Source organism: Pipistrellus kuhlii, unplaced genomic scaffold, assembly GCF_014108245.1.
Source record: "Pipistrellus kuhlii isolate mPipKuh1 unplaced genomic scaffold, mPipKuh1.p scaffold_m20_p_5, whole genome shotgun sequence".
NCBI classification, from domain to species: domain Eukaryota; kingdom Metazoa; phylum Chordata; class Mammalia; order Chiroptera; family Vespertilionidae; genus Pipistrellus; species Pipistrellus kuhlii.
Genome location: NW_023425551.1, coordinates 21,212,110 through 21,237,818, shown reverse-complemented (window position 1 = coordinate 21,237,818; position 25,709 = coordinate 21,212,110).

Genomic DNA, 25,709 nt, shown 5'->3' with positions numbered 1-25,709 from the left:
TAACACTTTTTTTCAACTCCTACTACTACCACCATCATACTCAGCATTGTGTCCATTATATACTAAGTTCATAAAATGTGTTTAATAAAATTTGTAGGAGGAAGTGATCATAAATGATTTCATTTTTCCCCTTGAAAGGGATATTCCTTTGAATTGCACAATTTCTTAAACTCTAGATTTACAAAAAGACACAGACTTCACATATTTTTCTGGAGAAGGGTGATTATTCTTGTCCTTTTCAATAGACACTATGACAGTGAGAATTGAGCCTGTAAATTATATATATTAGACTTGACCATGACATGATACATCTTCTACTTATAATTTAGGGGATCTTATATAATGTGCTAGACAGTAATGTTATCATTATTTATAGAACCTTGAATGCAGCAGTAATCATCAATCTAAATGTCTGTGCATTATTTTAACTGAGAAGCATGATGATCTATTTCAGGTTAATGCACATTGAGTATCATGGAGGGATTAAACTGGAAGATAAAAATAGAGATTTCTCTGTAGCTACAATAACGATATGCCCACCAAACCCTGGACCACTCTTTTCCTTTTTGGTGATTCATTAAGCCAACTTCCTCAAATACCCTTTTACAGTTAATCCTTTAAAATTTTCATGAATGAAATGAAAAAGATGTAGTAAATTGCCCGACTGGTTTGGCTCAGTGGATAGAGTGTTGACCTGCAGACTGAAAGGTCCCAGGTTCGATTCTGGTCAAGGGCATGTACCTTGGTTGCGGGCATATCCCCAGTAGAGGGTGTGCAGGCGGCAGCTGATTGATGTTTCTCTCTCATCGATGTTTCTGACTCTTTATCCCTCTTCCTTCCCCTCTGTAAAAAATCAATAAAATATATATATTTTTAAAAAAAGATGTAGTAAATTATAGAGAACATTAATTATGAAAGCAACATAAAATGTTTGCTCATCATATTCAATAATTTCTCAAGTAAGGAGTAAATTATTGTGCTTACACTCACCCATATTGAAACTCAAGTTGTTTTATAGTTTTAGCAGGCTTTGACACTTAATTTGCTTAAATTATTAATTTATTGATATAAAGAAGATGTGTATTTGCCCTAGCCTAGCAGTAACTGAAAGAGGAAGCCTCTCAAGACAAAATACTCAATTACATTGTGTACCAGGAATCTATGAATCATAACATAATAATTGAGACAAGTGTCTTCCAGCAATCTCAGACTTGTTGGTTATTGGCAGCACAAGACCAAAATGAAAAATCTAGGTAGCTCTCCAGCTCCTCTTGCGTCATTTTAGTGTACAAACCGGGTTATCTGGATTTAACTCCCAGAGCATCTGACCTTCCCCAGATTGAAATGTGCTCAAAACCACACTCCAGCCATGACAGCAAATTATCTACTGATTGATCAAATGAGTCTAACAATTTAAATTATTTACACCACTTGTGCTCTCCTTAACCACAAACCCTTACTTACCTCTCTTTGTCTTTAAGATGAATAATAATACTCCAAAATATTGTGACTTTTCTGGATGTCTGTTATACAGATAATAACTAAAATACAAATAAAATTTTGTTTTCTTATTACTTGGGAATTTCCCTGTGCCCTTTTTCCTTACATATGTACAAATAAACTTTTCTATGAACAAATAAAATAATTATGTCCTAGAGCTACATCTTCACAAATTATAAAAGGTAGTCTAATTACAGAACCAGAAGGAAAATATGGGGAGTAGAAATGCAAAACCTATGAAGAAATTAAATATTTTTTTAAATTAAGCTTTCATTAAACCATAAAATTTAAGACAGGATTTATGTAATTTGTTATTAGATCCAAATAATTTTTTAGAATTCCCTAAGATTCTCTCAGAACCTTAACTTTTTTACCTTACTTTGTGGGGTTGTGGTGAATTTCAAAAGAAAGAATGGAAGCAGAAGTAACTGTCCATTTTAAAGTCCTATGCAAAATTAATGTTTAACTGCATTACCTACAATGGGCCCAAGACTGATATTTAAGTTTGGAGCGAATATAAGAGGAATACAAGGCATGGGCTCCTTGGACAACAAATGTAATACCCATTTGGGATCAGGAAATAATGAGATGAGACTATAGGAAACTCAGTTGTATGATCCAAGGTATGTGTGCTGTAGCAACTCTCAGAAAGAAAGAAGAGTTTTAAATGGGCTGGAAACTATGACCATTTTCTTTCCAGGCTAAGCCTTGCCTGAACAAAGAAGCAAAGATATCTAACAGCTGCTTACCACTCTCTGTTGCTTAAAATATCGGAGGAGTACGAGGTTTGTGCAGCTCTGAGGGCTGACTCATCTTCCTCCTAACTTGGTATTTGTTCAGGACTCAGCACTAACCCTGGTGACAATTGCATTCTTGATCTCTGAGCTGCTGAAAATGCTGAGACAATTCTGAAGGTGAAATGGATACCTCATCCAGATTCCCGGGCAGTCACCATTCCCGGGCACGCTTCTGCGGCACCTTGTTTTGACAGCTGAAGAGGAACTGAGGCCAAATGAGAAATATCCTAGATTTTCTTCTCATGACGATGCTCAGAGCTCACAGCTGAAGCAATTGCAGAAAGGGCTGGAACCTGAGCCTCTACCATGTCCCTTTGTAACTTGTATACCATTCAAGTTTAACCAGCTCAATTCAGTCGTTCAAGCTTTATAAGGACCTATTTTGAACAAAGCTCTGAAAGTGTTGGATACATAAAATTAAGGAAGATAAAAGATTAAAAAGGTAGTTATTATGATGGAAAATCTCACATATATTTTATGTTCTGATGGTAGTATCTATAACTGAGGCTTTTATTGCTACAATATTTTTCCAGGCGAGGGGGCTAAGCCCCAAATATGTTCAATCACTTGCCCAAGGTTACACAATTTTTGAGTGCAGAGAGAAAGTTCAAACCCAGAAAATCCTGGGTCTAAAGTCTGTGCTCTTTACATTGTAATTGTCAGAGGGAGGAATATTAATAAATACATAGAGGTGTGTTTTTTTTTTAAAAGGAAGAGGGCTTGGGGAGTACAATATTTTCGCTATTTTAAATGATGGGGTATTTTCACAGGAGGCGTGTTGTAGAGGAGGCCACCTGATGAAGAACTGTGTTAGGGTGATTACTTTGTACTTAATTATGTCAACAATAGGGAGTTTACCAATGGTTGTCCAAATGGGGGTATAGGAAATAAGGGGGTGCCCTGTATATAGGGAATTTTAAAGCAATAATAAAACCGAGCCATTCTGATTTTATCATTGCCTTGTGCCTATAATTCTAAATAATAAAGTGACAAAATACTTCCCAAAAATATTTTGCAATCCTTACTCTTAAATGATTGCTGCCATTAATGTTGATTTTTAATAATACATTATAAGGTTTGAATTATCGTATTTTTATTATGTATCCTTTACTAAACACTGTGTTCTACATGGAAGTTAATTCAGCCAACTCCCAGTTATACAGTTGGCCCCAACACACCCACACTTAACTACATACATCCAACAGTAATTGTGAAACCTTAAGCATGCCTCGGGCAGACAGAGCTGTGATTTAAGTCAAAGCATCAGAACTTGAGTTGCTTCGCTTCTATCAGTCTATAAGTTTTCTACATTTTTTAAATGCAAGTATAATAGTTTTATTTGAAAATTTTTAATTTTAGTTCAGTACATAAAATAGTCTACGAGCTTGAGTAATCTTTAAAATTACAATCATCCTTTTTACTTGTTTTTTAAAAAAGATTTTAAAATTATGTTGATTACCAATTATTACATGAAAATAATTTCATCACATAGTAGGAGGCAGGGATGGGTGTTATAAAAAATAATCTAATCAAGGCTCAAATATGCTAGCAATGCCACTGGGAGTCACTAAATGTTTTTGATGGGAGGAGTCAGTAAAGAATGGCAAAGGTGAATCATAAAAGACACCACCATTATATCTATCTGTGATTGCATATGTGTCTAGTTAGCATATGTTGTAACTAGAGAAGGAATAAAAACAAGGTGCATGTGGTCAAAATAATAATTAAAAAAAAAAAGTATTAAGTTTAGAGAGTATTCTGTCATGGAGTTCTGATAGGCTGCTGCATTTTTACATTAAAATATCAATCCTTCTCCAAGTTGGTCTATTCCTCAAAGAAGACAGTTCTCATCTTTACCAGCAGAGAACATGGCATGTTAAGGAGTCAGAAGGAAATAATGCAGTTTGGAAGGGTTTGTCACTCAAAGGTCGTAGAAAATGTCAGCTGAAAAAATTATTCTTTAGAGCTTTTGTTAAGGATTAAGAGTTGTCATAACATGCATTATTATTTACAATACCCCACGCACCTCTCCATGGAAAGACTGTACATGCCCATCATGTGGAAGTTTGGTCTACTCAGTGGCTCAATTGCTTTGGCCAGTAAAATGTCAGGAGAACATTCTTTCCCCCAATCTCTGTGGCCTGTATTCACCTGGGTAACTGAGTGACTGCAATGAAGAGAACCCCTCTGCCAACCTATGATGAATGTGTAGCATAGACAAGAAATAAACGTTGGAGTTTTAAGCTGCTAAATTTTTTCTGGTTACTTGTTATCACAGTACCAACTAGCTCCACTTACTTGATAGAGTATTCCTTCAATTAGGCAGATCCTCTCAAATTTCTTCTCAAATCAGCCAGACCAGGGGAACTCACTTTATAGGTATCAGTAGAACTGCTTTTACTGAAGAGCAATTGATGTGAAGAACATTTGTATTGAAGGGCACTATAAACACACCTCATGAAACTCACCTGGGTTCATACTTAAGGCTGTTGCCATGAATTAGGAGCATTTTGTCAATGTAGCCCAACAAATATCCTCAAAAGAAGTCTCTGCCTGGGCTTTGTGTTAAGAATCATTATTGTTCTTCTGAGCAAACTGAACTACTTCTGTTTTTAAATCCTGTGTATTACTTATTCACAGAATTATAAAGTTAATTATAAAAGTTAATAATTATAAAGTTAATAATTTTTAAGTTGGTTGTCAGGAAGCTTAGAGCCAAATTTTTGGCAAATATGCAAGTCTTTAAAGGATCCATTGTTTATTTAGACTTAATTTTAACTTTATTTTATACAACTAATCGTGTGTTGAATTTTCACTACAATTTCTAATTGGTATATATTATATAATCTTCTTAACTTTTTCAAGTTCTTTAAAAACAATGTGGTAGTATAAATAAATAAACATAGAGCAGTGTCATTACCATATAATTGCTTCTTTCTAGACAAGTAAATGTCATGTCACCAAAATTGCTGCTAATTAATATCAAAATTTTAGTCCCACTAAATCAATAATTAGAAAAAGTTCCCTTGAATCTGGGCACTGAATATTTCATAGCCAAGTCAAACAGAAAAGGTTCTTCCTTGAGGAAAAACAGTTCTACTGGTTGTATTTGCTCTCGTAGTTGTTGTTTTTCTTTCCCGAATACCTTTGGGGTTCATGATAGGCAGTGTTATTCTTTTAAATAATTAATGGATTCATCTAATATTTTTATTTAATTGATCCCTCTCTTCTTAATGAGCAAAATACTGGGCACTATTAAATCACATGAATGAATGGAAGGTATATTCCTAGAATTCTGGAAGTTTTCATAGTCTAGCTGGTGAGTTCAATTCTGTGATTAAAGCAACAAACCAAAATAACTCAGGATAGAAAAAATTACTCTGGAGGGACTGAGAACAAACCGATGGTCGTGTAAGAATAAAATTAATTGGAAGAAGCTTTCTGGAGGAGGAAAAGGTTGAGGCAGGTCTATTCATCACCATTTCTTCAAAGCTCCCCTATCACACTTTCCTGCCCTCCTCCCTTAAACTTTAAAAAAAAAAATCTAGTAATTAAAATATCTGGCCCAGGGAGACTGTGAGTTCAGCCTCAGCCCCTGAAGAAGCTTGGGCTCGGGACCCCTACGGCTTCCCTCTGGGTTAGATGCAGATCTGCCATTCGTTGACAGACCCTTTCCCAGAACCAAGTATGTTGGGGTCACTGGGAAAGAGGAGACTTATGAATAAATTTGAAAGGGGGTCTGAAAATTTAGATAAATGCCAGAGGAGTCCTTTGTGGAGAAAATGAAGCAGTCATCGCCAGAGAGGATGAACGTTTTCACTGGCTCTGCTCCACAGCAACCTCCCAAGGCTTCCTCCAGGAGGCAGAGGCATGGCTCTGTGCTAAATGGTTTAATTTTCTTAATCAACTATTTCATTGTGAGTTTTTAATTTCATTCCCATGCCTGGTGTGTGTGTGGGGTTTTTTTGTTTTGTTTTGTTTTTTTTCATTTTGCCATAATACAGCTCTAAGTACCGTGGCAAACATTTGACAGTTTGCTCAGCAGGTGCTGGGCTCTGCAAAGCTTACATACCGGTAGCTCTACCTTTTATTAATTGGGTTCAAAATGCGTTTTTGTGTGAACAGAAGCTAAGATGGGACTATTGTACCTGTCAACATGAAGCTGGGCGAAATAAAATATTTGGAACGTGTTTTAAAATAACTCATTGTGAGCTTGTTCGGTAGAGAGTTTAAAAGCAGAAATATTCTTTAATGCTGAAATAAATAATCATGCAATCAAAAAGGCAATAAGATTAAAGAAACGATGGATTTGTTCAAGGTTCTTGAGTACTGGATAATGACAAGAGCATTTTCTTTGTGCCCAATAGGTTACGTGTTGATGAAAGAGTTCTGAAAAAGCATTTTAATAAAAACTCTAGAGACTTGGGGAGGCAGTAACTATTTTGAAAACCAACAACTAACCCTCTTTATATACCTCTAATGTTTTCCATTTAACTTTTCCTCAATCTGGAAGGGTTTGTTTTTTCCTTATCAAGAAAAACTAATTTCAAATTCAATCCAAAAGAAGCTCTGCCTAGCATTGACCCTCTGAGGAAGATGTCTCTCTTTCAGTGAAGCAGAAGTATCTTTATGACTTTTCCCTTTTACGTATATGTCCTTTGAACTCAATGAACTATAATAGCACACATTATAAAACTCCCACTTAGGGCAGAAGATAAAAAGGAAGTGAAGAGAGAGTAGTCAAAGTTGATGAAAAACTCAGTGATGTGTCAGCCCTCTCATCATTACCACTGTCAATTCCATCAGTAACTTTGCTCACATTTGAAATAATGTTATCTGTGTCTTCCCAAGGAACTATCTAGTCACTTCCCCTAAAAAGGTTGTGTCCTAAAGTTTAAGCAGGGGGAAAACAAAGATGAAGCCATAATAATCATGAGATGAAAATCTAAAGAAGTGAAAAAAATATCTTCATATTTATTTCTGACTAAAGAAATAAATATATTATTGTTGCAAAAATCTTAAAGAGTTGTGGCAATGGACAAGTAAATAATGAAAAATTATCTGAAATTCTACTACCAGAGGTAACCACTCTTGGGACTTTTCTCTTCTGGACTTTTTTACATGCACTGCTACAAAGACACACACACACACACACACACACAATTTTAAAAACAAAACAGAGTCATGTCAAATAGTGTGTTTCAACTAACTTGGTATACTTATTAACTAATCAAGGATAATATTTTTATTTGATGTGTAGAACTGCCAGTCTTTTAATGCCTGTACAGTATTTCACTTAATGGATGAAAAAAATTTTCTTAAGCAATTCCCACTGACAAATATTTATGATGTATATATATATATTGCATATAACATAAACATCAATACTACAATCATTTGGGTAAATATTTTTTAAGGCAGTTTCTAAAAACAAAACGAAGGTATTAAATGTTAAAATTTTGCTACATATTTCCCAGTTACTGCTAAAAATGTTGTAGTGATTTACATTTCTATTAACAATGTATGAGGAAATATGCCACCCCACATATTTTTAAACTTTGCTAATCTGAAAAATAAAATATATCTTATTATTGTTTAAATTTGCATTTCTTGCTACACTGAGGTTATTAGCACATATTGGATTCTTTACAACATTGAGTCAATTCACCAAGGAATATGACATAGTTTTGTATTTGTCTTCCAATAAAGTTATATAATTTTCCTGATAGATATCGTGCAAATTTGTTATTAAATTATATATATTATATATTGTTATTGCTGATGAACTGGGACTTTTTATATTTTCAATTGATTTTACTAATATAAACAAAACCTATTGATAAACTTGTATGTTATTTCTAGTCACTTTCCTACATTCTATTAGTTTTAGTAAATTTTTAGTTGGTTTCAGTTTTTTGGCTCTGTTCTTAGATAGACTGTTATAATGCTAAATACAGTTAATGCATTTTGACTTTTATTTTCCAATATTTATTCAGTAATGATAATGATCATCCTTATCTTATTTCAGAATTTAATGAGAAAGACATTAGGATGGTGTGTTGGGTTTTTTTTTCTTTTTTCTTTTCATTTTATAGTGTTTATCATCTATTTGGGTACTCAGACCACTTGAGAAGCTAATAAAAGTTATAGACCCCCTTTTTCCTTCATTCAAATACATGTGTTGTATAAACAAGCAAATTTTCATGTGTTTTCAGTTTTGATTCATACACCACCACCACCACCACCACCACCCCCCCCACACACACACACACTACAGGATAGGCTCGACTGACATAACTAAAGTTGTTTCAACAGGACTGGCCAAAGGGAAAATTTCCAAGTAGGCAAAGGGTGTCAGCTTAATGCAACAGTCATTTGTTGAGCTTTCATTATGGAATCTAGTTATCAGGAAAAAAGGTTAGCTTTTCAGTGCAATTAAAAACACTCTGCAAGGCACAGGCTATAAATTCTCTTTGAATTTCTCCCAGTCTATCCAGAAGGAGAGATTGGTTAAGTAAACAGAACAACATCAATAGTGACATTGAAGATGTGTGCATTCTGGATGACAGTATACTTAGATGCTTTTTTCATCAAGTGCAGGAACTTTTACAGGGAATGTGCCTTTTGGAGTGAGAGTTTCAAGATGGTATTAAAAAGCAACGACATTCCAAGAAGAGAAACAAGAGCAAAGATAATTTGGCCTAACATATTTGTAGAATAATGGGTAGTGCCCTGAGCTTAGAACACAGATAAAGTACAAAGATTTTCATTGCACTGTTTGAAATGACTTTGTTGTTATGGTAGGCTCAGCCAAAATAACATAGTGTTACAAATCTTGCAAAATAAAATTCCTCAGAAACCTCGCACAAATTGCATAACTCTTGAACTGTTTGTTTCTGGCTAGGACTCTCATAAACTCTATTACCATTCACTTACGAATGCATGGTGGAAGTTGTTAGCAGTTGATGGAAGTTTAGTGTGAAACAGCTGGCTTTGGGGAGATTAACCCAGAAATGCCAATTATCTATATATCCATACATAGAAAAAGATATGTCTACCGGGAAAAGCCACTTACTTTCTATTCATCACAATTAAATTCCCTGGATATGTTTGCCCAGGAATAATATGCCTCTTTTCTCATTGATCCTGTCAATTCATTACCTCTCCTATCTTTATGTCTTCTATATTATAAATCTCTTCATTATTTTTCCCCTAGTTTTCAAAGCAATCTTCAGTATTAGTTTGCAAACTGAAAATCTGCTCTTCCAATCTTGCCCAAAGACTATATAGTCTTCTCTCAGTATTGATAGGGGATTACTTTCAGGAAGCTCCTGCCCCCGACAAAAAAACAAAATTTGGAGATGCTCATGTGTAGTATTTTTATATAACATATAAACATTCTCTCATATACTTTAAATCATCTGTAGATTACTTATCATATGTAATACATTGTTCATGCTATATAAATAGTTATTCCATATATTTAGGGAATTATGACATAAAAAGAAGCCTGTCTATACATATTAAGTATAGGCACAAGCATTATAGGCTTAACTATTAATACATAATACAGATCAATGACAATGTAACATTTTCCCCCCATGAATGGTTAAATTGGAGTCCATGTATAGGAAGGGCCAATTTTATTTTATTTATATCCTCTACTCTCAATTAAACCTGAATATAAAAAGTGAGTGTGTTTGGTTGGGGAGGAATAGTGGGGAGAGTATGGCAGATATCAGTATGGCAGATATTTGTTTAAAGCTCCTCAATTTTTTCTCATGAATAGCCAGGATGGAGTACCACTGGAATGAACAGCATTTCTCATTAATCCTTCAATATAGCCCTCACTACCCATTTCTCCCTATTTCTGCCATCCATCCCAAAATATGCTCTAACTGAATATAGTGTCTCCAGGAAATAATGTTCTACTACGAAAATGGCTGGTGTTGAATCTCATTCTGTTATAATTATGACTATCCATTATTTTCCATAGTTAAGATGCTCAGCATCTCATACATGTAAAGATCTATACACATAAAAGAAAAACATCCTATAATAAAAATACAGTTTGCTATTTTCCCCCACTTCTTCTCCCCAATATACAATCACTGAGTTCTCTTTATGCCTTGCCCATTAGTCATCTGTCTCAGTCCTTTAATTTGTGAATTCATGTGACTGGGAACATATTTATATAGCATGATTTCAATGACACTTATTTTCACAGCAATTGGGTTGTTTAAAACATATTAGAGAAAGAAAAGACTGAGAAACTTGTAAAATAATTATTTCACCTTTTAGAAAATGTCTACATGTAAAATACTGCCTAGCATGTAAAAACTAAGATATTCTATTTTAGACACAAATTGTACCTATTTGGGGCATCTTTCTCCTATTATTTCTTTAGCTCTATCTGTACCCTTTAAATCAATGTTTCTTTGGTAAAGTTCATTAGAATTTGTCAATTTATTGTTAGATTCAGTAAACTTCAGTTTTGTTATTATTATAGTCATGTTCAAAGAGTAGTTGCAATATATTCTTCAGAGAAGAACCTAAAACATGCTGTCATTAAGCATATTAGTGTAGCATTCTGAAAATTATTTTCAGAAAGTGTCAAGTAGCTTCAGAGCCTCTGGAGAATAATAATATAATCAAAAGCCATTATAAACTTGTTATTTTCCTTTCAAGACTAGTTCCTCTTGATTCTACTCAGATCCTGACCCCTCTTTCACTAAGCATCACATAGTAGTTTCTCATTGGATTTGGGTATACATGTGACCAGAGGGTTACACTTGGTTGTGTTGACTGCCTTTCTCCCAATCTATTACTAAATTCATTGAATGAATTCCAATTGAGTGACATTGCTTTCAGGGTGGTGTGTTTCCCAAAACCAAAATTTATATTTATGCTTTAAAGCAATTTAAAAGAATTAAACGTAATGGTAGTTCAAAAGCAATTTTCCTAATTGTAATTGATATCATGCCCACAAAGAGCAATAATTTATTTCTATGCTAAAGCTCTTTAACCCTGTGCTAAGAACTAAAAGACCTGAATTCTATTTTAAGCTCTAGCACTGATTTCCTGCTATAAGTCTTTCAGTTTCCACATTTATGAAACTAGAAAGCTAGAAAAAATAAACTGTTGTGTTCTTGGGGCATAAGGACCTCAGGAATTAATTAGTTAATAATTTACACACAGCACATGTTCCTTAGGGAGGAATAGCCTTCACAGTGCACCACAAGGATAAGTTTGAAATAACTAAGAATGATAAAAGTAGCTAACTCCATAATTTTGTGATGTGTATGGTATTTTGTTTCTACAAAGTCTGCCCTAACATATGGTAGCATTTAACCACTACTCCTAATAATATTTATAAGTAGATTGAGAATTAGCTCACAAATACTATTCAGGAAGTTTATTCTGATGATTTGTTTTTCATGTTCTGTGAAATGAGTTGCATTAGAGGTCAGAAAAAATGCCTTCGAAGGGCACTTCTTTAATATTTAAAGTTGAACATTATAATAAGGTACTCATAATTGGCATCCCTTCTGGGAGTCAAACTCCATTACTTTCTGCCTGATTGGCCAAATTATTGCATAATACATAGAAAGATGGCAAAAGGCAGAGCAAATGGGCTCTGTATTTACTGTTTTTCATATTTAGCCACGGGAAAGAGGTAAACATACTACACAGTATGTGATGACAAAGCAGGAATTGAGACCTAACTCCAAACCTGGCTACATCAACTGTTCTCACAGTTCATTCCAACATGAATGTAATTCCCACCAAGTATACTTAATTTGATCCTATGACCTCTTGACTTGTTAGTAATATTTTTTTAATATATTTTATTGACTTTACATGGAGAGGAATTGAGAGGGATAGAGAGTTAGAAACGTCAATGAGAGAGAAACATAGACCAGCTGCCTCTTGCACAACCCCCACTGGGGATGTGCCCGCAACCAAGGTATGTGCCCCTGACCAGAATCAAACCTGGGACCTTTCAGTCTGCAGGCCGATGCTCTATCCACTGAGCCAAACTGGTTTCGGCTGTTAGTAATATTTTTAAAAGAAAGGGAAAAAGGAAAAGAAAAATAACTGTTGTCAGTCAAGCTGAAAGCAATCAGCTTCTAAGATTGACACCAGCTCCCCAAACACAGAACCACATCACCAGGTACATCCCTCCAAATCGCAGTTTTCTCTTCACTACCCACCCTTCACATTCCAATCGTCCCACCCATCCCACCCCTTCTCTCTCTCCCCCTCCACCCCAACCCCCCCCCATCCCCGCACCACACATGACAGATAGAATCATCAACTATTTCAACAACATTGGTACACGTTAACAACTTTAAAAAATGTAGAAAAGGTGAAAAAGGAACCACTTTGACATTTGGACAAAATAATTAAAAGGAATACAAATTCACATATATTTTTCTACTATTTTTTGAGTTTGCAAAATTTGTTTGAAAAGGGAAATGGTATACTTCAACAATCATTTTTCAACTTTAGTAACCATTTTAACATGTCCTTAATTTCAAAATACAATTAAAGTTAATTTATGACCTACTAAAGAAGCCTTCTAGATTGTATATAAGAGAATAGAAACACTTGTTAATGGGTCTGTAATATGCCTTAGACACTAGAGTATCCTAGGAATATCCTAAGATTTTAGGATGGAAAGCTCTTTTACAGTAAAAAGACTATGTTATATTAACTGTGAATAAGTCAGAAACAAACATTAAATGTTTCATTTGCTCCCTGAGAGAAACTTTCAATCAAATGACGAAAAATTTTAAAAAAAAAAAAAAAAAACACCTCAGCAAGGTATCTCTTCGCATCCTCTTACACTTTATAAAGATCTTCAGATTTTTACATTCCTGTATGTGGCAATAAGCTGTCCATCTCAAATTTCATTTAGCTTATTATTTTCTCTGCCAATGAATTTTGGCTTAATGCTCCATTTTAGAATGTGTAAACAGAAACATAAGCAGATGATTTTTACTGGATCAACTCTCACTAAAAATAGCTAAGTTAGTATTAAAACAAAATATATGTACCACAATATTTATGTGTCAACATTGTGAGCAGTCATTTTCATGACATCCACACATTTTCCTCACAGTGCAGCCACTTGAGAATATAGGTTTGGTGTACCTGTTACCTGCACATAAAACCTTTATCATTATGAGTACCTTCATTCTACACTCACCAGAGTATCAGAGCACCTGGAATATCAGTGGCAGTTATGCAGATATCAAAGAACTTTCCTATAATAAAAGGCTAATGTCATCTGAAAACAAATCATTTTTGTTCCTCAAATACATAAGAAATGAAGGCCTCTGGGCAACAGAAATAGTTTTCCTGACATCCAGGTGGCATAGCCCATTCACTTCATAAGACATTTTTCTCCTGTTTTCACAAAACTCTAAGAATGTTAGCTATGTACTTCCTAGACCGTGGCAGATTAGAAGCTGTAAAAGGGAAAGGGATAGGATAGGCCTGAGTAAGAGCAAGCACGCCAACAATGACAAAGCTAAATAGCTAATAGAAAATTTACCAAAATCAGGTAAATATGGTAATTTGAGATACTATAGAGATTTATTGAAAGCCAAAACTTATCCATACATTTAATGGGTCATAAGTGCATTGGTACATTTATATTTATAGTTATATCTGAGTCATAAAAAATAGATATGTTGAGCATATTCTTTAATATGTTTGCAAAATCAGAGATGTTTAAAATATAATTATAAATGTTCATAATAAAAAAACATATTTTTAAATTTTCAAGTTAAAACAGAGTAAGTTTTAGATTTTTAGGTAATTTACTTTTGCAGAACACCTCATTTTCTGGCAACCACAGGGTTGAGTAAGATATTTGGCACTGATATGATTTTAAAGTTCAAATTATTATTTTGTTGAAGTAAAAAGTTAGCCAAGAGTTCAAGTGAAAGACTAGGACAAGTTTTTTCTAGATTCTAGAAGAAACTAAGCCTGCTGTCACATTGAAAATGTTTTGCTGGTCACAAGACACATGAAATGAGTAAGATGTGATGTTGGGTTTTTGTTTGTTTGTTTTTCAACCAATTAGCAGTGTTTTCACAGAGAGGACGATAACTGAGTGAATTAAAAGCTACGGCAGTTAAATCAGACCAGGGTGCCTTGCTACTGACTTCATTTCCCCATTTGGCTAACCTCTGCATTTTTCTGGTCCTAGGAGAATCTTTATTTTTTAAAAACCTATTGACTCTTTTCAAACAATCCACTCATATATAAATATATACATGCCAATATCAAAATATAAACCACTCCTGATGTATGTCTTTGCCAGGGGCAGGGCAGAAGGACATTGTGCAAGTTGATAGTTTCTAGATTAAGCAATTTAGGAAGCATGCAAAACTGGTGAGATATGCGTTTTCTTGAACAAAACAACCAGAAAGCAATTTAATTAGCTGATGAACCCTGCTTATGGTAAACGTTCACTAGCTATTTAATGAGACACCCAGACTCCAAACTCCTGGGACACCATTATCCCATGCTGGTAATATTGCATGTGTTGTATCCCTTCATGCTTTGTGGCATAGTGGCAAACTGATGTCACAGAATTCTAGTAACACAATTAACATCTAATGTCTACTGCTCAAATGAGAGGAATACTCAGTGCAGAGTGGATCCCACTGGCCAAGCTGATGACTTACATCTGATCCAGATGTCTGAAGTCATTTACAGCCGATGTTCTAGTCCAGCCAATTAGTCTTAACATTGAAGCAATTGACTTACCTGCTGACAGACTGAATCAGCAGATAATTTATGACCTAAACTTCTGTAATTATTTTAATAGCCTTTTCATATCCTTTCCATTCTATTCACTCTAACAGGATCGTTTAAAATGAGAACGTTTCAATAAAAGAAAGGGAGGCAAAGCTATTAAACATTTTATTTAAAAACTCAGAGCCCTGTTCTGTAAGAGGATTCATATTGGAAAACCTCACCTATTTCTCCTTTTAACTCATCGGTTTGGAAATATATTGGACTCTTTCTCACCATCGTGAGTTATTACTATGTCTTAAATTTCAATTTGTTTATTGCCTGTTCTAAGACCACCAAACACCTCAGAGATCACTTTCTTGCTGTTATTATCAATGAGAGCTGAAAAAAGAAGCCATTCCTTCAAGTCAGATTTCTCCTCTGTAATCAGGCCTAGGATCCTGGACTTCAGGAGGCCAGTTTGCTGTGAGATGGTGCCAGTGTGTCTCCATCTGTGTACATTTGCTTTCTGCTCCTCTCTGCAAACTGCTGGAGGGTATTCCTAACATCACTATGTTAACAACAGGCCAATGTCATGGCCACCAGAGGTGGGCTAAGGAAGACCCTAGAACAAGGCCTGTTTTGTGAAGAAATGTGAATAAATAAATTGGTTTAGTCCACTTAGCTAACGAAAGAAATTATGGCCCAATATTGAACTGCTATACTTACAACATACCATAGAGAATACCAAAGAAAATACTGCCTGGGGAGATGCATGCTCAAACCTTCCCATCTGCAGCTGCTATCAATTATTCTGCCCTGTTGTGACCAGAAATCTCAGTTTTCAATAGAGAAATATGAGTTGTAAAAGAATCCTTATTGGCCACCCCTACATTCCCCTCCCCACCCTACCTCCTGATTCTGTTTTGCTTTTCAAACATTTGAAAGGTCCACATACTTTATATCCTAGCCCCCTGGGAAGTTAGAAAAGCAAACTTAACTAGTTTCAGAGCGGAGGAGAGATTTTGTGGCTTCCAGAGAATCTCCATTGGATTCCAAAAGCTTATAAAAGAATACCTTCACCCTAAATGTTATATAAACAGAGTTCTGTCTGTGTGCGTGTGATTTACTCTCTTATGGAAGATCTTGAATCTTCTTTCTCTCCATGCTAGAAGATGAGTGAAGGACAAAAAGGCTATTTAGAACAGTTAACCTGATCATTTTTTAAAAGATGTGTGCAAATCACTGGGGCTGGAATCCCGTTTGTCAACCAAATTGTCAGGAAATAATTTATTACTGACAAGAACAAAGTGTGCAGCTGGATATTCCAAACAACGGCATGCTAAATGAGCCAGAGACTTGTTATAAATATCTTCCCCAGGACTGCACTTCCTATCGTCTAAAATTATTCTAGAAGCAGCATGGTGTAATGGAAAAAAGAATTGTGCGTCAGGATGGCAGCGTTTTCTTCTGTCTGTTCTAGTTATTAGTTTTGCTATCAAGTTTTGCCACCTCCTGATTTTGTAAAACAAAACAAAACATAAAAAAGGAGGAGAAGAAGAAGAGAGGAGGAAAGAGAGTTTCAGGGATATCCTATAGAGGGAACACTGCCACCCAAATGTTATACAAGTTAGTCTAGGCTCATTCAAAACATAAGAAAACAGAATTCAGAGAAAAGAAAAGAAGGGCTGTTGTAAAACAGCCTTTGAATTTCTGTGTGAATTACATAATTAGGAAATTGTTCTTCTGGCATAGTACAGTATTTGAAAGGTGAAAGAATTAATAACAAATCAAAAAGAGACAAAGTAATTAGACATTAAACTACACTTTTTACCATCTCTACATTTTATTTCTTTTCATCATCATTCATCCTCCTCTTCCAATTCCACTCACCTTCTCCACCAGTTCACTCCCACCCCCCCCATTGCTGCAATCACCACACTGTTTGGACTTCACTTTTCAAAACAAAATTTTACAAGGAAATGGTAACAAAACCCCTCTTCTTAGGAATTCCCAGTTTTTTACTTCTGTTATATTCCACCTTGTTTTACAAGTTTATCTGTGTCTGTCGTCTCTACTAGACTATAAGCTCCTACATAGCAAGGCCCATATTTTATTCACGTTTATATCTTCCACACTGATTTGCCCAGAAAAGCATCCAATAAATATTTGTTGACTTGAATCCTATTTTCAACATATTGGGTGAAAATAGTAAATATTAAGATGGAGGGATCAGTCAAACTCAACTTAGCTTTTGGTAAATCTAAATTTTAGATGGTTCTCCAAACTTCATTCTCTTATAAGTAAGTTGGAAGCCTGTGACTTCAGGTTGAACCTGTGAAATATCTAACCAAGTGAAAAAGACTCTCCTTGTCTTGAAAGAAAGAAAAAGATCAAATCTTAATATGTAATTTATGCTTATCTATGTTAGAATTTCTATCAGTCAGTCAGTCATTTATTTTTTCATCATATAGTTAATGAGTATCAGACATTCTGGTTATACAACTGTGAATTAAAAAGGGTCCCTCCTTTCAAAAGGGATTTCTATTCTATATGAGAAAACATCAAATTATAATTGAATGGGATAACTTGGTGATATTGACATATTATACAATACATTGATAGCTCATAATAAGGACACTTGCATGAATGTTTAGATAATTTGAAACTTCTCAGAAGAGATTATATTATCCTAGGGGCCCAGTGCATGAATTCGTGCACCTTGAAAAGAATTGTGGGCTGCAAGGCTGCAGTAGGCACAGGGACAGGTCTCAACCCATCCTCCATACCCCCATAGCCCCTCCCACCACGGCCCCCGGTCCCCTGTCTACTGGTAGCCCCACTCCTGTCACCACCACTCCCTCATGCTGACAGTGCTGAGCCCACTCACACCCACTGATGGCACAGAGCGATTGGGGCCGGCACCAGCAGTGGGTGCGAGTGGCAGCTACTGCCGCGATCTCCCCTCAGGAGCAGGGGGAGGTGGAGAAGCCCCCAGGGGCAATCAGGGCCAGCAGCCATGGCTCGCACCTGCTCATGGTGCCAAGTGATCGGGACCTGCACCAGGCACCGGCAGCAGGTGTGAGCAGTAGCTCTGGCACCTGCTGCAGGTGCAAGTGGGACTGGCTCCGGCAGCAGGTGCAAGTGCCGGCTAGGACCAGGGCATGTGGGAGCAAAGAATTTTCAGTAACCACCAGAAGCTCACCCCGAAGAGAACGCCTGGCACCCCACCTTGGGGCGACCAGGCTGGCAGAGGGGGGCAGTAAGGGGTGGCCAGGCTGTAAGGGGGGGTCAGTTGGCAGCAACCAGGCTGGCGGGGAGGCAGTGAGGTGTTATCAAGCTGGTGGGATGGGGCAGTTGGGGGCAACCAATCTGGCAGGAGAGGCAGTTTGGAGTGACCAGGCCAGTGCAGGAGGGCAGTTAGGGGTGACCAGGCCAGCGTGGGAGCAGTTGGGAGCAACCAGGCTGGTGGGGGCGGGGGGAGACAGTAAGGGGTGATCAGGCTGGCGGGGGTGGGGAGAGCAGTTAGGGGCAATCAGGCAGGTGAGCAGTGAGGAGCCAGCAGTTCTGAATTGTGAGAGGGATGTCTGATTGCTGGTTTAGACCCAATCTTCTAAACTGGCAGTCGGACATCCCCTGATGGGTCCCAGACTGGAGAGAGTGAAGGCTGGGCTGAGGGGATCCCACCCTCCCACATGAATTTTGTGCACCAGGCCTCTAGTATTAATATAAAAGTTTCAGCACAGGCACATTCCAAGGTGAGAAAATAGACCAAGAAGCAAACATGTTCTGTGTAAGTGGCTATGATTTGCTTTAGATGATCTTAAAATGCCACAAGCATATCAAAGTATAAAAGTCTAGAGTTGGAGATTAGAAGAGAATTTTTGGAGAGAAGATTTATTTGAAGAGGCCTTGGCTCTGACTCACAACTACTCCATCTCTGGTCCAGGGTAGCAAGAGATAGTCCTAACCTCAGACCTAGTCAGAGAACTTTAAGGTAGTTCAAGGAAGAATCTTCTGGAGAGAGTAGTGGAAGGCGCTGGCCCTCAACTAACACTGAAGAAGAGCTACTGCAGTAGGACAACTCCACTAACTTAATGTTTGTCCTCTACAGTTTAGATCTTATGTGACTCCAACCTGAAGACCAGGGGTCAGGAGATAGGCTGATGAGTTATTCTACATGGATGTGAAGGAGATGAGCGGTACTGAGATGGGGCAGCAGGCCTGGAATCCTAGCACCAAGAATATGTGTGTGTGGGTCAAGAACCTGGGGAAGTCCATGCATGAGAGGCCAGAACAGAGCTGACTCAGCAAAGAAGTGTCTAGGGGATTACTCACACCTTGGTGGAAGCTGAAGCTTCAACTGGATGCATTGGACTTAAGGGAAGAGTACATGTTCAGACTAAGCAGGACAGCATTTGTGCAGAAGAGAGTCTCACTGATTTGAGTTTGGGGATGGGGAGGAGGTTCTTCTTTGAGAGTATCCATAGCAGAATGAGCCTGCTTCACCAACCTGCCAAGTCCAGAGAGAGGGTGATGCCTGAGTACCGGGAGACTGTCAGGCGAGTGAGGACTTTCTTATCCATGTCCCCTCATCCCCAATGTGCCAGGGATTCAGAACCTCAAAGTTAGCCAAATGAGGGGAGAGAAGTAGAAATCATGTGAGAAAAGACTGAAGAAGCCAACCTTACTTTCCTTCCCTAATAATAGGGAAGAACTTATATATGGGCATCTTCATGATTCCAATATAACAGTGCCTGATGACTTAAATGTGTCTCTTTATTACCCAAATATGACCACAAGATTTCCTGGAGGCTGCCAATTACTGCAAAGGGAAGAGCTTCCCAGTGAATTAATTGACAGGGGTGGTGATGGGCCAATATAAAGGGATTTGGCGATTACATTACAATCAAATTGGCCTTTAGCGGAAAGGACAGTCCACCTAAGGTAGTATGCTGCCCTAATCCAGGCAAGATACAGGGCCTTGGTTTACAGGAGTGTCAGGAATTCCAGTCACCCCCAAACTGTCTCACAACTCACAGTTAAATGTACAGTTTTCCTGGGCAAATTACCCTATGTACTCTGCAGCCTTGCAGCCTCCATGTTGTCTCCCATTCCCAGCCTCAGGGCCTGAAAAGTCAGGTTTCTCAGGATTATTCCTGAAGGATCAGGACACTCGCATTGCCCTTTGTCCCAATAGCAAGAAACAGAAGTTAAGCCTTCCACCCCTAGACTCTCAATCTCTCCGCATGCTCATACTTTCGGCTCTGTCTTCTGTCACATTTCCTATTTTCTTCTGCAATTAAACTACTAGTACTCCAAGTTCCTTCAACAGAGGACGGTTTCAGTTCCTCCACTTCATGTTCCTTCACCTCTGGGCATTTTCATTACAGTCCCCGCATCTAGAAACCTCCCTGGTTCATTCCTGCCCTTTATCTGGAAGCCGGATGTGTGATTAACAGCATGACTCTGGAATTCAACATGTTGCTCAGAATCTGACTTTCTCAATCAAGTAACTTTTTGACCTTGGAGGGCATATTTAGTCATGCAAACTTCAATTTCCTCATCTGTAAAATCATGATAATAACACTATTTACCTCATAAAGTTTTAGGGAGGACTAAATGACATCATGAACCAAAAATATGTTGCCTTTGACCTGGCACATATTTAGCACTAGTAAACATTTGTTTTAAAAATTGAATAAGTGGGCTCTGACACATCCATGACCTCATATTGAAAGCTGCCCCCTCTACTCTCTCCCCAGCAGACTCCTACTGACCCTGCAAAACCTGGACCAAGAGGCTAGGCTCATTACAGAGAATGAGTAACTTCACTGTACTGTTTCAATCACCAGATGTACTGTTAGGTGAGAAGAGCAAGGTGCTTAAAGTGCATGTGGCACCTTCAGTGAAAGAATGCTATTATGTCCTCTTTGTTATAGAAAGCAGGAAAAATAACACATAACAAATGTGTATTTCTACTAAGTAGAAACACTGAGAGAATAAGCCAAAACTACCAGCAGTGATATTTGAACTCATCCTCCACAAAAAATAAAGCCCTCTTTGACCTTTGGCGGTACATATAATTGAGGTAGATATCTATGCATTGAAATCAATTATTGTTTAAGATTCTAATTCTATATGACCCAAACCACCATGTGAATCGCTTTAATTCATTCTAACAAACCTATGTTCCAGGCAAGAGAAGAGAAGAAAGATAAGGAAAGAAATCGTGCCTTGCCCATGCACTTTATATACATTAACTCAAGTGATCTCCACAGGCTTGTGAGGTTACTACTAAGCAAAGCAGGAAACTGGCTATCAAAAGCCAGACAGTTCGTAGAAGTGGAGGTGGAATTCCAACTCACCTCTCAGTCCTAAGCCTTGCACCCTTTCAGTTCTACAGTGTGGCCTCTGCATATTTGCCCAGTGTGGTAACTGACATGGAACTTCTAAGTGTGACTTAACTCCTACTTCATCATTGGACTGGCTAATAAAGACACCCATTAGTGGCGGCTGAGTACAGACTCTCACTGCACACCATCTGAGGCTCTTTCCACTGTGCATGAGTTATTTTATGGTACTTCTTGAATGTAGCTCCTCAACCAGTTATAATTTATATAAACACTCTCTCCTCTGACTTTATTTTCACATATTTCTACATATATAACCTAATATTCCATTGAATTTTGAGCTTAGGACTAAGGTTATAAAAATGCAATGAATTTCATTGAACATGGCATGAATTGCTTCAATAAGACAATCTGATTTCTAATTATCACTGTTTTCAATACTTACAAGTCATGAAAACAAGTTGATGAGCTTAGTATGATTTTATAGAAAGTATTTAGAAAAGTACTTTAATGTCACCAGCTTATTTTTATTTCTTGAAGTCTACCTTAAAAAATTTAAAACTTGGACAATATTAGTATACATCTAATTTTTTTTTGCCAGAAGAAGAAGAAGAGACACTTGTTCTCATTTTTCCACAGTTTTCCCTGTTAGACATATTTTGTGAGCAAATATACAAAAATTGTATGTTCTAAAAATGCAGTTTTCTGAGTTTAAGATCCTTAACTTGATTACCAGCACTTTGCCAAGTTAAGGCTTCAGTTCTAAAGCAATGGTAATGTTTGTTCATTCCTTTCCAATGTTAAGATCCTATATAGAGAATATATAAATAGAACCATCAGTAGTTCTGCCTTCTCTGTGACATTTGTTAAGGATACACTGTCTGTGACATGATTGGTATCCATTCATCTCCTTCCTCTGAATACTACTTTTAAAGTCATTTTTTTATTAATTAGTATTTTTCACAAACCTCTGCTCATTCTCAACTTAGCCTTGTTCACAGTTTTGAGCTCCTTGTATTGTTGTTGTTGGTCAGTGATACTGTATCCCTCCTCCCATATTATTTACACACCCTCTTGAACTCTGGCATCAAGGATGGGTGAAGTCACACAAGTGAAAATATTTCTGTAAGCCGGTGTTATTACAGTCTTAAATTTAAATGACACGGTCTGATTGGTAGAAGAATTTAGGGTTTGAAAATATTACTAACACATTATAATATTAGCACATCTTTCACTGCTTTCCTTACTCCTGTTTTTCATTCCCTGTAATTCATGAATGATGACATTGAAAATTAATCTTCCAAACACAGCCTATCAACACAAACATTACAGTGGGAAGAGGGTATCTCTGTTTCTTTAACCTAGACACTTACTCATCAAATGCACTTAGTCTGGGCATTTTTGTAATTGCCAATTGGAAATTTGGTATTCTTTTTTTTTTTTTTTTCTTTTTTTGAGGGATGGACTAATTTGTTTTGGAAATCAGACTTGGGGAGAGTCAAACTATAGAGCAGAAGCAAATCATTTGCAGGGCTGGAGAGATTATTTGCTCCCCTGAGATAATTTTCAATCATCTGTCCTGCATTGTCCTGTGTTATATGGGATTCATTAATCTTCCCTCTCTTGTGCAGGATCTATGTGGAAATTTCAAAATAAAAGATCAGTAGAAATTCAGTAGTTTTACACCCCAAAATCTATTGTTTTTGCTTATTTAATCTTTCTTAGGTCACTTTGCTTTTTGGGGAAAAAAAATCAAGAGGACACATTTCCTAGATCAGATCTAAATGAAAAATTATTTTTTACTGTTATTAAGAGAAGGTTCTCTTTGCTCTACTTTATCCAAGCAACTACAAGTTCTTTCTCAGCTAAAACACCATCAGCTCTGCTTTAACTTGTCTTACAACCAAGCAAGTATTTGCAAAAGGATTAAGAGCATTCAAGACATTACCACAGTCCTCCTGACATGGGCATTGACTTTGACACCCAGTTTCCTGGGCTGTGCTATTACAAGAAATACTTTTTCCCTAAAATCTTTCCCACATCTATATACAGATGGAGAGTGAAATAAGGTATGATGTCATTTCCATCCACTCCTCTCTATGAAGCCTCTCCTTCTATCCTTCAATCTCACATTTAAACAGAGGACTCCCAAGGAGTAAAAAGTTCATTAGCAAAGGAAATATCTATTTCTGTGACAAAATCTATTTATTTCACAAGAGAAGAAATTGATAGCAATTAATGTCTAACAGAGTAAACTGTTTTGGGACTGAACTCTTCTCTTTTGTATGTGCATATATCTTTACAATATGTTGTCTTTTCTTGACTAAGCAGTTTGCTAAACACCAACAATGTGAAAGAATGAAAAGGAAATCTAACCAAGTGCAGCAAGTACCTTGTAGCAAGTTTGTATTACCAATGCCCAACAGTGCACAGTGCCTGGCTAGTAGTATGTTTATGAAATTAAATTCTTTTTTAGATTGATTTTGTTTCTGCAAACAGTAAGTGAGGGGTTATTAACAAGGCCTTCTAAAACTAAGATATCAAGAAAATGAGATCACTTCTGTCACTTAAACTCAAAAATAAGCAAAACAGGTTAAAAGAGAGAAATATGAATTCCCCAATAACTCACCGCCTTACGAATATGGTTCTAGCTCTCTCATAAATTACATAATTTTGAAGAATTCGCATAACTTATTTGAGACTTATTTTTCCCATCTAGAAAATCAATAGCTTCACCTAAAATATAAGTTATTTCCCAATTCAAACACAGTATGCATCCTAAACAACTCCCATAAATGCCTTGACAAGCACTAACTTTTATGGAAAATCTATCCCTTTCAAGAGAATAGATGTAGGTAGCTAGGGATGTCAGAATGTCATGCATTTCAGATTACTGTACTTCCCACCTCATGGGCTCAATAATCTTTTCTATTGTTCCAATTACATGTCTTCCTTGTCTTTATTTGCATTTGATTATTTTTATAAGTCAACTAAAAAGCTGAAAAATGGTAAAGGGACACATCCAAAGTCACACAAAGTATCCAGAGGTGAAGTATATGTTTGTGTTTTCTTTCCCAGCTTTCTCATTGTGTTAAATTTGGTCTTATTTCATGGTGTCATATTTATCACCATCCCAAGACTTTTTCGGTTCCTGCTGGGTACACAGCAAGTTACCAGACCCCATGGGAATTTATGTGGCTCACAAAAGGCATGACTCCTACACGTGCACTTTCAATCTAAAATAGTCCCATCTGCTTGACCTTTTGAGTGCAGTATATAAACATCTTTGTCCTTCAGTAAGCAAATATTACTACCATAGTCAATTTGAATGGTATTTACAGTTGAAGAAACAGAGATTCAAAAGAAGTTAATTAATTAGTCCAAGACCATATGGCTAGATTTTAGTAGAGTGGGAACTAGAATGCCAGGGTCTTTTTTATTCTCATTCAATTTATTTTAATCTAAAGCATTTTGCTTATAAGCTGAAAAATGGTACAGATTTTAAAAAAATCAAAATTCTGAATAACTCATAGTCCTTTCTCTTATACATTCAAACTTTCTAAGTATCTGAGATCATAACGGAGCCATTTTAGATATGGCACGGTATCACATGAAACAGTGGACTTCAATCAATAACTGAGCATCTTCTGTAGCTGGGCAAAGAGCTAGAATCCCTGAGAGCCACAAGAAAAGTAAGCCAGGAGCCCTGTCCTCCATTTGGAAAGGTAAGGCAAATGAACTCTTTAAAAAGATGCCTTGTAGTGCAAGGCAGTATATGAATAGAAATGGCAATCTTCCAAGTTCATGTATTTTTTTATCTCCTATATTTCAGGTCTGAGTATACTAAAATGTGCTGAATATCTATTAACAGTATTAAAGAATCCCTAGAAAACTAAAGACATAACCAAATACATTCTTGACAAAGAAGCATTATATAAGGGTTCCACTGGCCTGTGTATGCACCTGTATGTATTTGTTCCCTTCCCACTCACAATGCTGGCACATATGTATCTTATTTATCCTGTCATGGACACGAACATAAATGAATAGTCAGAGATCATAAAACATAATGATTGGATACTAAGCCCACACTCTGCCCTTCCTTTATACAGATATATTTCCCTCATATCACTCATAGGGTGTTAAGTCTCTGATTGCAAATCTTCATTGGAAGGACATTATTCTTACTTGAGCTACCTCATTCCACTTGAGAAACTCTAATTATTAAACCACTTTCATTATGTAGCTGGAGAACTAAAGCTATTGTAACCCTAGGATTCTAAACTTGAGAAATTAAGCTATGGTAACC